This window comes from Cannabis sativa, chromosome 3, assembly GCF_029168945.1.
Source record: "Cannabis sativa cultivar Pink pepper isolate KNU-18-1 chromosome 3, ASM2916894v1, whole genome shotgun sequence".
NCBI classification, from domain to species: domain Eukaryota; kingdom Viridiplantae; phylum Streptophyta; class Magnoliopsida; order Rosales; family Cannabaceae; genus Cannabis; species Cannabis sativa.
In genome coordinates, this window is record NC_083603.1 from 75,691,443 (window position 1) to 75,704,513 (window position 13,071).

The following is a 13,071-nucleotide window of genomic DNA, read 5'->3' on the forward strand; positions in this document are numbered from 1 at the left end:
TTAAATGGTTGAATTTGAAAATTGGCGTTTTTGAGAGAATCAGATGCAGAATTGAGAAAACTGCAAAATCCAAGTAAGGCCCATTACTGTACATGGCCGGCCACTTGGTTTGAATTTTTAAACTGATATTTTCATTATTTTAATGTCAAATAATTCAAACCTAACCCTAGTAGAATGCTATAAATAGATAGTGAAGGCTTCAGGAAAATTACACTTTTCTTCTGACACTTCTGATTCAGAAAAACCTGAGCCTTCTCTCTCCCTATCTTTGGCCGAACCCACTCTCTCTCTCTTCCTCATTGAGATTTCGAAATTCTTAGTGTAAGAGTAGTGCCCACACACAGCAAGTGATACCTCAATCATAGTGAGGAAGATCGTAAAGAAAGACTTTTAGCAAGAAGGAGTTTCAGCATCAAAGATTCAGAGAAAGAGATCCAGGTTCAGATATTTATAATGCTCTGCTACAGAAAGGAATCAAGGGCTAGATATCCGAACGGAAGGAGTCATTATATTCCCCTGCACCCAATGTAAGGTTTCCTAAACTTTATATGTGTTTATTTCATCGTTTTAGAAAGTTCATATTTAGGGTTTTAATCAACATACTTGTGAGTAGATCTAAGATCCTGGTAAAATAAATATCCAACACTTGACCGAGAAACCTCGGCGCAGGAGGCTACATGCAGCCTCTCCGCGCGCGCAAGGCTCGGTTTCAGACAAAAATCGTGTCTGAGCGTGTTCTGTCCAAGGGATGCCCCTCATCCGCGCGCGTAGGTCAGTTGCACCACCCCGATATTTTTTCGATTTTCAAAAATTCAGAACTAATTCCAATAAAATCGAAATTGAGTTCTGTAAAAAAGTAAATTGCTTAATTTTTTTCAAAACTATCCAATAAAAATAATTCCAGAAACAGAATTTCAATTATTTTTCATGAAAATTCACAAACATCAATCAATCATCATATAACACACAAAACAACATGAAACCATCCAAATCACATACAAATCGTTTTAAGTCCAAATTTCTTGCAAACAAATCAATTACCATGGCTCTGAGGCCAGTTGTTGGAAATTTATTTTACCAGGATCTTAGATCTACTCACAAGTATGTTGTTTAACACCCTAAATATGAACTTTCTAAAACGATAATTAAACACATATAAAGTTAACAAAACCTTACATTGGTTGCAGCGGAATAATGTCTCCTTCCACTCAGATCTCTAACCCTTGTATCCTTTTTGTCGCAGAGTATGATCAAGTTCTGAGCCCGAATGTCCTTCTCTTTGAATGTGATCCTTCACAGTCTTCCAATCTATGATTGAGGTACCACTTGCTGTGTGTGGGCACTACTCAATCACTAGGGGGCTCTGATAACTCTAAGATTTAGAGTTATTATCATATCTTTAAGCTTGAATTTAATGTGAATTGTGGAGAAATTAATGTTTATATTGTGTAATTGTGTCTAGTTTGTTGTGTCTTTGTAATAAATGAAAGTGTGTGTGTTAGTAAGTGTTAAATAGACTTATGTTATTGTTTTTATGTGTTTTAAGCAAAAAAAATACAAGAATAGGTATTTGAAAATGTTTGGGACAAGGAGAAAAAGGAGCAGGAAAATGATTATTGCTGACTGGCATTGCTGTAGCAATCATCGCGTAGCAATTTGTCAGCCCAGTAAGTTTATTTTGGCAGATAGTCCAGCTGGCTTTAATGAAAAGAAAAACGAGCTGAGGTGGCGGAATTTGGCTATTGACTCAACAAACATGTGGAAAATGAAGGATAAGTGGGTGATGACTTGGATTTTCAATGAGGGTAAACTTTGGTACCCTAATTGGGGAGCAAAAAGAAAGAGAGGGGAGAATAAAAAAAGGATGGTGGCTGCACTTGAATACCAGTACGAAAAATACAGCAGAGAAAAAGAAGGTTTCTAAGTACAAAGAAGGAAGAAGAGTACAAAGAAGAAGAAGATTGAGAAGAAGGAGAAGAAGGCAACATTCAAAGAAGGATTTGAGCTCAACACTCATCTCTCTTGCTCTCCACTTCGTTTTGTATCATTTTCTTCACTTTAAGCTTTTCTTTAACTTCATGAACAACATACTTTCTGGTTTTGAGTTTCAAATTTCAGCTATGAACTAAACTTTTTTGAGATTTGGGTGGTTATAAACCCTTGTATGGACTAGTGTTTTGATTTTGCAATGATGAAGTAATCTTGGCTTAGTTCAATTAGTTGTGATGAAATGTTGAATGAATGTTAATTTTTGGCCATCTTTAACATTTAGCAAGCTAGATCTTACTTGGAAAAGTAAGACCTAGTTGAACCCCTCTAATTGATGCATGATTTTTACCTTTTCTTTTAGGTATTAATTAGTAGTGAAATAGGAATATTTTGCTACCATGTATAACTAAGGATTTGATGCTTTATTGGGCTATTTGTGATCTAAACTGATGTAGGAATGCATTGTGAGATTATGAATGGTTTATTGCAAGTTTTGGAAAAAGCTTGCTGGTTTTTTTTGAAATTTGTTAACTCTGCCAGGATTGCTGAGTCATTGCTGGGTCATTGCTATATCAACTGGGACATACAAGTGGAAATTAATCACCCAAGTCTATTTTCCTAATCTGAAATTACCACCATTTTAATCACTTTTAGTTTCTTATTTTTAGTTTATTTAGTTTAAAAAATTAGTTCTCAAGTTTAGATTCAAGGCTATAAATTTTTCTCGTGAATTAATGTGTGACTTTATTTTATTTTTATTTGAAATTCTTGGAATTACTTTTAGTTGATTTAACATTATTTAGTAAAAAGTCCCTGTGGAGACGAACTTTGATTTACTTATCATTGTATTACTTGTTTGTGATTGTGTACACTTGCGCAATTATAAAGCAATATAATTTTCACAACAAGTTTTTGGCGCCGTTGCCGGGGACTTTAAGTTCTAAATTTTGTTTTATCAACTAATTGACATTCTAAGACTTTTTGTGCTTTTAATCTTGCTGGTTTGTCTTTGAAATCTCAGGTATCTATAGTGTATGAACCAACAAGAGGACTTTGAACTTGCTCCTATTGACCCCGAGATTGAACGTACATTTCGAAGAAGGAGAAGGGTTCAAAAGGCTAAGGGCCGAGACATCATGGCTGGGAATTTTGATGATGATGGGGTTGCTCCACAAATTGTTAATCCCATCATATTGGCAGATGATCGAGCAAGGGCTATACGAGAGTATGCAGCCCCCATGTTTAATGAGCTCAATCCAGGCATTGTGAGGCCTGAAATACAAGCACCGCAGTTTGAGCTCAAGCCAGTGATGTTTCAAATGCTCCAAACCGTGGGGCAATTCAGCGGGATGCCAACTGAGGATCCTCACCTCCATCTCCGTTCATTTTTGGAGGTGAGTGATTCTTTCAAGATCCAAGGAGTGAGTGAAGAGGTGTTAAGGTTGAAGCTATTCCCATTCTCACTACGAGACCGAGCTAGATCATGGCTCAACACTTTGCCTCCTGATTCTGTGACCAATTGGAATGACCTTGCTGAGAAGTTTCTGAGGAAATACTTTCCTCCTACTAGAAATGCAAAATTCAGAAGTGAGATCATGTCTTTTCAGCAACTTGAAGATGAGTCCACAAGTGATGCATGGGAGAGGTTTAAGGAACTTTTGCGAAAGTGTCCACATCATGGCATTCCACATTGTATTCAGATGGAGACTTTTTATAATGGCTTGAATGCAGCTTCTCGAATGGTGTTAGATGCATCGGCCAATGGTGCTATTTTGTCGAAGTCTTACAATGAAGCATTTGAGATTTTGGAGACCATTGCAAGTAACAACTACCAATGGTCCAACACTAGAGCTCCAACAAGTAGAAAAGTGGCGGGAGTCCTTGAGGTGGATGCAATAACAGCTTTGACAGCTCAAATGGCTTCCATGACGAATGTTTTGAAGAATTTGAGTATTGGGAACGCTAAAAATATTCAACCAGCTGCTGCCATTCAAAGTGATGATGTCTCATGTGTGTTTTGTGGAGAAGGGCATGTGTTTGAGAAGTGTCCATCTAATCCGGAGTCCGTTTGTTACATGGGAAATCAGAATTTTAACAGAAACAATGGGGCATTCTCAAACTCTTACAATCAATCTTGGAAGAATCATCCTAATTTGTCTTGGGGAGGTCAAGGAGCAAGCTCAAGTACCGCACCAGCCCAAGGAAGACAAGCATATCCACCGGGTTTTTCACAACAACCCCGACATTCACAACATGCTCAAAATGCCCAACCAAGCTCTTTGGAGAGTCTAATGCGGGATTATATGGCCAAAAATGATGCGGTGATACAAAGTCAAGCTGCCTCTCTTCGAAACTTAGAGTTGCAACTTGGACATTTGGCCAATGAATTAAAAGCTAGGCCGCAAGGTTCTTCGCATAGTGACACGGAAAATCCAAGGAGGGATGGGAAGGAACAATGCAACGTCATTCAGCTAAGGAGTGGCAAGAATCTGAAAAATTCTGAGGAGGAAATAAAGGGTAGTGGGGAGCCCACTTCAATCCAAAACGACGAAAAATTGAGTAAAAAAACTGCCCAGGAAATTGCTGATACCAGACCAGTTGATACAGCATCGGGTCAGCAATCTGACAGTCAGCAATCCGCACCAGTATGTACTAAACCACCCCTTCCATTTCCTCAAAGATTTCGGAAACAGCAGCAAGATGGACAATTTAGGAAGTTTTTGGATGTGTTGAAACAGCTCCATATCAATATTCCCTTGGTAGAAGCACTAGAGCAAATGCCAAATTATGTCAAGTTCTTAAAAGATATTTTGACAAAGAAAAGGAGGTTTGGCGAGTTTGAAACGGTCGCTTTGACCGAGGGCTGTAGCGCTATGTTGAAGAACAAAATTCCACCTAAATTGAAAGATCCGGGCAGCTTCACAATTCCAATTTCTATTGGGGGACGGGATGTTGGAAGAGCTCTTTGTGATTTGGGAGCTAGTATTAATCTCATGCCCATGTCTATTTTCAAGAAGTTGGGAATTGGAGAAGCAAGGCCAACCACCGTCACTTTGCAACTAGCGGATCGTTCCATGGCTCATCCGGATGGAAAAATTGAAGATGTTTTGGTACAAGTAGATAAGTTCATCTTTCCGGCGGACTTCATTATTCTTGACTATGAGGAAGATAGGGAAGTTCCAATCATTTTAGGGAGGCCATTTCTTGCCACGGGAAGGACTTTGATAGATGTTGAAAAAGGAGAGCTCACCATGAGAGCTCAAGATGAGCAAGCCACATTCAAGGTTTTCCATCCCATACGTGCCCCGGATGCAATAGGAGAATGCTTAGCAATTGGAGATATGGATCCTAACATGGTTGAGGAGTCTAAATTCAAAGTTAGTAAGAAGGTGAGAAAGAAGATTCTCCTTAAAGAAATTGCTAAGGATCACGAGGCACAAGAAAGCAAAGACAAAGCATCATTTGACTCTAAAAAACCCCCCAAAAAGAAGAGAAAGAAAAAGAAGCTTGGTAGAAAATTTCGGTCTCAAATGTTTGAAGTTGGGCAACAAGTAATTTTTTCCAACTCTTTAACGAAGGCTACTCATGGACGACTAGATTCAAGGTGTGATGGATCTTTCTTGGTGGTAAGAGTATATCCCGATGGGGTGGTGGAACTTCGTGATGCACTTTCAAGAAGAAAATTCTTAGTGAATGGCCAAGGAGTGAAGTTTGGAGGTGGAGAGGTCAACCGAGAAAAGACCTCTATCTCTTTGAAGGATGTTTGAGACTTGTAATTTGGGGGTGCCAAAAGAAAAAGAAAAAAAAAAAGATTGAATTGAAAAAAAAAAATGAAAAATTTGGAAAAAAGAATGAAAAGAAAAAAAATCAATGAAGGCACCCCTTGAAAAAAAAAAAAAGAAAAAAAAAACAAGAAGAAGAAAAGTTAAAAAAAAAAGAAAAAAAAATATATATATATTATATAATTAGTAAATAATTGTCATGGTGAAATTGAGAAATTATTTTCTTTCAATGTGCAGGAAATCAAGTGAAGAAGGTTGTGGAAGTGAAGAAATTTCAATTTGGGCAAAGAAATTAAGTTTGGGGTAGAAAAGTTGTGCCCAGTTGCTATAGCAATGGTTCAACAATTTTATTTGGCAGCAAGAGTGTTCTTATATCAGGGTTTAAATGACTGTTGGTCTGATAAAAAGGAACACGTGAGAAATGTTAAGGAGGCAATCATTTGGTATGATTTCTGTTCAGACAAATCATTGGGCTTGTACTTAGTTTTGCCTCTTGTGGATCAAGGACTCCGAGTAGAGGGAGTTTTTCTCATACCTAAGCTATTTTATATTTTTCTGTTTTGTGTTGTTTGTTTTTTCGATTGTATTGTGCTAGTTGTGTGTTGTTTTTGTGCTTGGAACTTTTATTCTATGTTGTTTATGTGGTTGTTAGTTTGGCATTGAGAGTTTTTTTTGAGTTTTTCTGTGGCCTAGTGTTCTGCTCGATGATGATACTTTCCGCCCATTCTATTATTGTTGCTGCCTAATTTTACTTGTTGCCTTATCATGCTGCATTGTTGGATATTATGGATGTTTCCCTTAGTCTCTCCTCACTAGTTTATACTTGTATTTATTCCACCATGCTTTGCCTTTCTCATATGATTATTTCACATGTAATTTTAGCATCTAGAATTGGTTAGTGCATCTCCTGGAAGCGAAATCCTAGTTAGATTTGTCCCTTAGAAATGATTTAGGCCTTCCTTGGACGTTTGAGCCTTTCTAACTCTCCCTTTCAATCAATTTTGCCCTAGTCACCCAAGTTTGAGCCGTTAGCCTCGTTTTGTTGTGCAACCCGATCACACATATCACATCCATCTTAATTTGCATTTCCACATATGTCCTAACTTAATTGCTCACTTGTCAAGAGCCAAGTTTCACATTAAGTTTGGGGTGAGTGCGGTGAGTGTAACTTGTGGCGAGCTAATTCAAGATTATACTTTTAGCCACATTGGGGACAATGTTGGGTTGTAAGTTTGGGGTGGGGGAATTAGCTCACAAGGTTTATTAGTATGCATTTTTATTAACTTTCTCTTACTATATATAAGTATAATATAGTACTAAATTCCTTTCTAAAAAAAAAAAAAAAAAATCAGAATAGAAAAAAAAAAGTATATAAATATATTTGCAACTAAGTTTGGGGTGTTTCACCCATTTGAATTAAATAAAAAAAAAAAGAGAATAAACATAGCAAGAGAAGTTAATTTTAATATCAAGTACTTGTGAGTATTGAATTAGGGGAGTGAGTTAAAAAAAAAAATATATCATTAGGAAGAGGCTCGGTTTTTGACAAGTGAAGTGGTTAGGTGTTGAGCTAGCTAAAATACATCCTTTACCATACCCTAACCCAAGCCTAACATTACAAGCCTAGTAAGTCCTATTGATCAAGGGGATAAGTTTAGACTATATTAGTGGAGAGGAGTGCACTAATCCAACTTATGGAGCTGAAATGAATATAAAAAAAAAAAAAGTTTAAGGTAGTTGGAGAGAAGTTCAAAGTTTAGGTGGGATATATTTGTATAAATTGTTCATTAGGTGACTTTTGGGAAATATTAATGTTATCCAATGACAAAAACTTTAAAGGGGCAACATATAAAGTTACGGCAAGCAATTTCCTATTCCATTTAATTCCATTTTTTCTGAGAGCATCAATGTTCACTAGGCCATCTTAAATTTCTATAGAATCTCTCATGTGTCTTGTGTGTGAGTCTTAGTGTAAATTTGTTGTGTGCTTTTTGTTGTTTAATTTTTGTTGTCATTGCTCGAGGACGAGCAAGATTCTAAGTTTGGGGTGTTGATAACTCTAAGATTTAGAGTTATTATCATATCTTTAAGCTTGAATTTAATGTGAATTGTGGAGAAATTAATGTTTATATTGTGTAATTGTGTCTAGTTTGTTGTGTCTTTGTAATAAATGAAAGTGTGTGTGTTAGTAAGTGTTAAATAGACTTATGTTATTGTTTTTATGTGTTTTAAGCAAAAAAAATACAAGAATAGGTATTTGAAAATGTTTGGGACAAGGAGAAAAAGGAGCAGGAAAATGATTATTGCTGACTGGCATTGCTGTAGCAATCATCGCGTAGCAATTTGTCAGCCCAGTAAGTTTATTTTGGCAGATAGTCCAGCTGGCTTTAATGAAAAGAAAAACGAGCTGAGGTGGCGGAATTTGGCTATTGACTCAACAAACATGTGGAAAATGAAGGATAAGTGGGTGATGACTTGGATTTTCAATGAGGGTAAACTTTGGTACCCTAATTGGGGAGCAAAAAGAAAGAGAGGGGAGAATAAAAAAAGGATGGTGGCTGCACTTGAATACCAGTACGAAAAATACAGCAGAGAAAAAGAAGGTTTCTAAGTACAAAGAAGGAAGAAGAGTACAAAGAAGAAGAAGATTGAGAAGAAGGAGAAGAAGGCAACATTCAAAGAAGGATTTGAGCTCAACACTCATCTCTCTTGCTCTCCACTTCGTTTTGTATCATTTTCTTCACTTTAAGCTTTTCTTTAACTTCATGAACAACATACTTTCTGGTTTTGAGTTTCAAATTTCAGCTATGAACTAAACTTTTTTGAGATTTGGGTGGTTATAAACCCTTGTATGGACTAGTGTTTTGATTTTGCAATGATGAAGTAATCTTGGCTTAGTTCAATTAGTTGTGATGAAATGTTGAATGAATGTTAATTTTTGGCCATCTTTAACATTTAGCAAGCTAGATCTTACTTGGAAAAGTAAGACCTAGTTGAACCCCTCTAATTGATGCATGATTTTTACCTTTTCTTTTAGGTATTAATTAGTAGTGAAATAAGAATATTTTGCTACCATGTATAACTAAGGATTTGATGCTTTATTGGGCTATTTGTGATCTAAACTGATGTAGGAATGCATTGTGAGATTATGAATGGTTTATTGCAAGTTTTGGAAAAAGCTTGCTGGTTTTTTTTGAAATTTGTTAACTCTGCCAGGATTGCTGAGTCATTGCTGGGTCATTGCTATATCAACTGGGACATACAAGTGGAAATTAATCACCCAAGTCTATTTTCCTAATCTGAAATTACCACCATTTTAATCACTTTTAGTTTCTTATTTTTAGTTTATTTAGTTTAAAAAATTAGTTCTCAAGTTTAGATTCAAGGCTATAAATTTTTCTCGTGAATTAATGTGTGACTTTATTTTATTTTTATTTGAAATTCTTGGAATTACTTTTAGTTGATTTAACATTATTTAGTAAAAAGTCCCTGTGGAGACGAACTTTGATTTACTTATCATTGTATTACTTGTTTGTGATTGTGTACACTTGCGCAATTATAAAGCAATATAATTTTCACAACAGGCTCGAAATTGTGAAGAGGAAAAGAGAGAGAGTTAGGGTCGGCTATAGAGAGAAAGTGGAAGGCTCAGTTTTTCTGAAAAGGCAATCTTTGATTTTCTGACAAAAGGCTTGAAAAACTTATTATTTGACTGAGCCATCACTTTCTATTTATAGGCAACTACTAGGTTTAGGTTAGAAATTATTTGGCATTAAAATAATGAAAATATTAATTGGAAAAAGTTTCTCAAGTGGCCGGCCACAGGTGTTATTGGGCCTTACTTGGATTTTGCAGTTTTCACAATTTTTATTTGTATTTTCTCAAAAACGCCAATTTTCCAATTCTAACGATTTAAATGCCAAAACTAATTATTTTATAACTAAAATAGATTATTAAATAATATTGTCATTTAATATAATTATTAATTAGACATATAGAGTCTCTTAATTAATAAATAAACCTAGAATCTCTTTTCTTTACAATTTCACCCCTGCTTAGTGAAAATTCATAAATTAGACATAGTCTAACTTTAGAATTATAATTGATTAATTGCAAATCAATTATTGAGTCTTACAAGCAGTATGGTCTCAACTAGAATGGAAACCATGGATCTATATGGTGAGCTTCCAATAAGTGAACCGAATTTACTAAGTAAATCCCTACTAATTAATTCCTTGTTGAGTCCACTCTTAGAACTTAGAATTGCACTCTCAGACTTATATATAGCATTCTATATGTTTCACGATATAGATATGCTATCTCATTTAACCATTGTTATAATCTTAATGTGATCAAAGATCCTCTATATAGATGATTTACATCGAGATGGGATAAGTTTACCGTTTTCACCCCTCAATGTATTTGGTCCCTTAAAACACTTAGCTACCTGTAAATGATGTTTTAGTGATATAAGAAATAGTCACTGAAACAAGAGCTCATCCATTTACTTCTATTTAACTAAGCTCGAAGGGAATCATGACTTGACTTCTATACACCAGTAGAAACTATAGATTCCATATTTATGTTCAGCGCTCCCACTCAATCATACTACTGTATCATGTTCCCAAAATATACGTATCACCCTGACCCAAAAGTAGGCTTAACAAATAAATCAAAGAACATGAATAGCACTCCTGAGTCGAGCCTAAGCATATCAGGATTTAGATTCTTTTAATCTAAGATCAAATTGACTTGGAAAGATACAACGGTAAGTTTATAATATCTTAACTGAGTTCAATATCGGTCCAGTCCAATGTTTACTCCATACATTCGAAACTAGCATACTTTACCAATATCCTGGAAAGAACATAACACTTACTCCAAGTGTAAGTACACATCATCGCTGATTATCACATCAGTGTAAATCCAAAACACTGATGAAACAGGGACTTAACAGATGCCACTGTGTTGACAATACTGTAATTGTGAATAAATATATGTTTTGGGCTTAACAGATTTTGTGCATATATAATAAACATATTAAACCATAAGCATGTAAAATTTATGCAAACATAAATCACTTCAAATTTCTTAGATTGATAACTAATCAGATTGTAATGGGTTTTATTTAGGGCACAAAACCCAACAGTTTTGGCATAAGGGAATTGGTACTCATTAAAGATGACATCTCAAGAAATAAAAATTCTACCAGAGGCAGATAGACACTTGTATTCATTGTACTTTAAACTATAGCCAAGGAATGTGCATTCCTCAGATTGAAAAGCCAGTTTTTGTCTGTTATATGGTCGAGTGTTAGGATAGGAATGGAGAGTAATTAGGTTCAGTGTTAAATAATTTATGAAGAGGAGTGTCTCCTTTGAGCACAGAAGAGGGAAGTCTGTTAATTGAAAGAGCAAAAGCTTTGATAGCTTCATCCCAAAAGGATAAAGGAAGAGAAGCATGGGCAAGTAGAGTAAGGGTAGTCTCAATGAGATGTCTCTATTTTGTTTATGTGTGGTGGGGCAATAAAGCCTGTGATATATGCCATGTTCAGTAAGATATGGGGAGAATGCTTGAGATTCACCTCCCCAGTTAGATTGTAGCATCTTGATGGGTAAATTGAAATCTTTCTCAACAAGAATTTTAAAGTTAATAAATGTTTAAATGGCATCTGATTTATTTTTGAGATAATAAACCCAGGTAAACCTGGAGAAGGCATCTGTAAAATGAACATAATAGTGATAACCATTAGAGGAGACCATTGGGAAAGGACCCCATAGGTCAGAGGGAATCAATTGAAGAGGCTTAGTGTATTCAGTGTCAGATCTAGGAAAAGAAATCAAAAACATTTTTATTGTTATTTGAGACATTACACTTGTGCATTACATGTTGAACAATTTTAACAGCATGATGGCCAAGACGAGAGGGCCACAAATGAAACAAAGAGTTATTTGTAGTGTTTGTTCTAATAGATTGAACATTATTACAATAAATTTTTGAAAAAGATTTTGATGTTGAAGCAAAAGTCTGTTGAGAATTGAAGGTAGGCTGGAAAGAAGGAAATAGATACAAGTTAGCTTCAAGAGTAGCCTCCAGCAGCACTTTGTGTGTCTCCCAATCCTTGGCAAGACAAAAGTTAGGGTGAAACTCAAAAAATATGTTATTATCAAAAGCAAATTGTGAGATACTGATTAGGTTCTTGATTATCTTAGGGACATGGAAAAAGATTGATAAGAGTTAAAATCTTGGATTTGTCAGTAGAAAGGAAGTGTTTCTTACCAATGTTTTCAATGTTTAACCTAGTATCATTGCCTATGTAGATTTAAATAATCTTGACAATTAAAGTCATTTTTCTAAGAAAGACTACTCTCATTTGAAGTGCAGTGATGAGTGGCTCCTGAGTTAGGATATCAGGCATCTTCATAGACCGTGTCAGCAGTGGCAACCATAGCTGTTGGAAGATTATGAGTATTGTTACTAGGACCAGCTCCAAAACCAGGAAAGCATGGATTAAATCTTTGGTAACATTTAGATGCATAGTGTCCTGGTCGAGAGCAGAGTTGACAAGTAGGCTTTGTTGGGTTTTGTGCCCTAAATAAAACCCATTTCAATATAATCACATTTACTTATTAATAAAGATCAAAAATAACATTTTATGTTGCATGGTTCACATGATTTATTTCATGATTATATATAATGTATGAATTCTATTTAAGTCCAGAACATATCAATTTGTTAATGATTATAGTGTTGTCAGCACAGTGGACTATAATCTTAATTATATTATTCCCTGATTTGTCAGTTCATTGGATTTAGACTGACATGATAATCAGTGGTAGGTATGTTGGAAATTATTTTACCAGGATCTTAGATCTACTCACAAGTATGTTGATTAACACCCTAAATATGAACTTTCTAAAACGATGAAATAAACACATATAAAGTTTAGGAAACCTTACATTGGGTGCAGCGGAATAATATGACTCTTTCCGTTCAGATATCTAGCCCTTGAATTCTTTCTGTAGCAGAGCATTATCAATATCTGAACCTGGATCTCTTTCTGTGAATCTTTGAGGCTGAAACTCCTTCTTGCTGAAAGTCTTTCTTCACGATCTTCCTCACTATGATTGAGGTATAACTTGCTGTGTGTGGGCACTACTCTTACACTAAAAATTTCGAAATCTCAAGGAGGAAGAGAGAGAGAGTGGGTTCGGCCAAAGATAGGGAGAGAGAAGGCTCAGGTTTTTCTAAATCAGAAGTGTCAGAAGAAAAGTGTAATTTTCCTGAAGCCTTCACTATC

The 13,071-nt window shown here is 35.6% G+C and overlaps 1 non-coding gene across 1 annotated transcript; it reads right to left on the reverse strand.

The window, feature by feature from the left end:
- Positions 1–3,566: 3,566 nt before the first annotated feature.
- Positions 3,567–3,673, reverse strand: LOC133036405 (small nucleolar RNA R71). Its single transcript, XR_009687062.1, has one exon. It is a non-coding gene; the product is annotated as a small nucleolar RNA R71 (small nucleolar RNA).
- Positions 3,674–13,071: the final 9,398 nt, after the last annotated feature.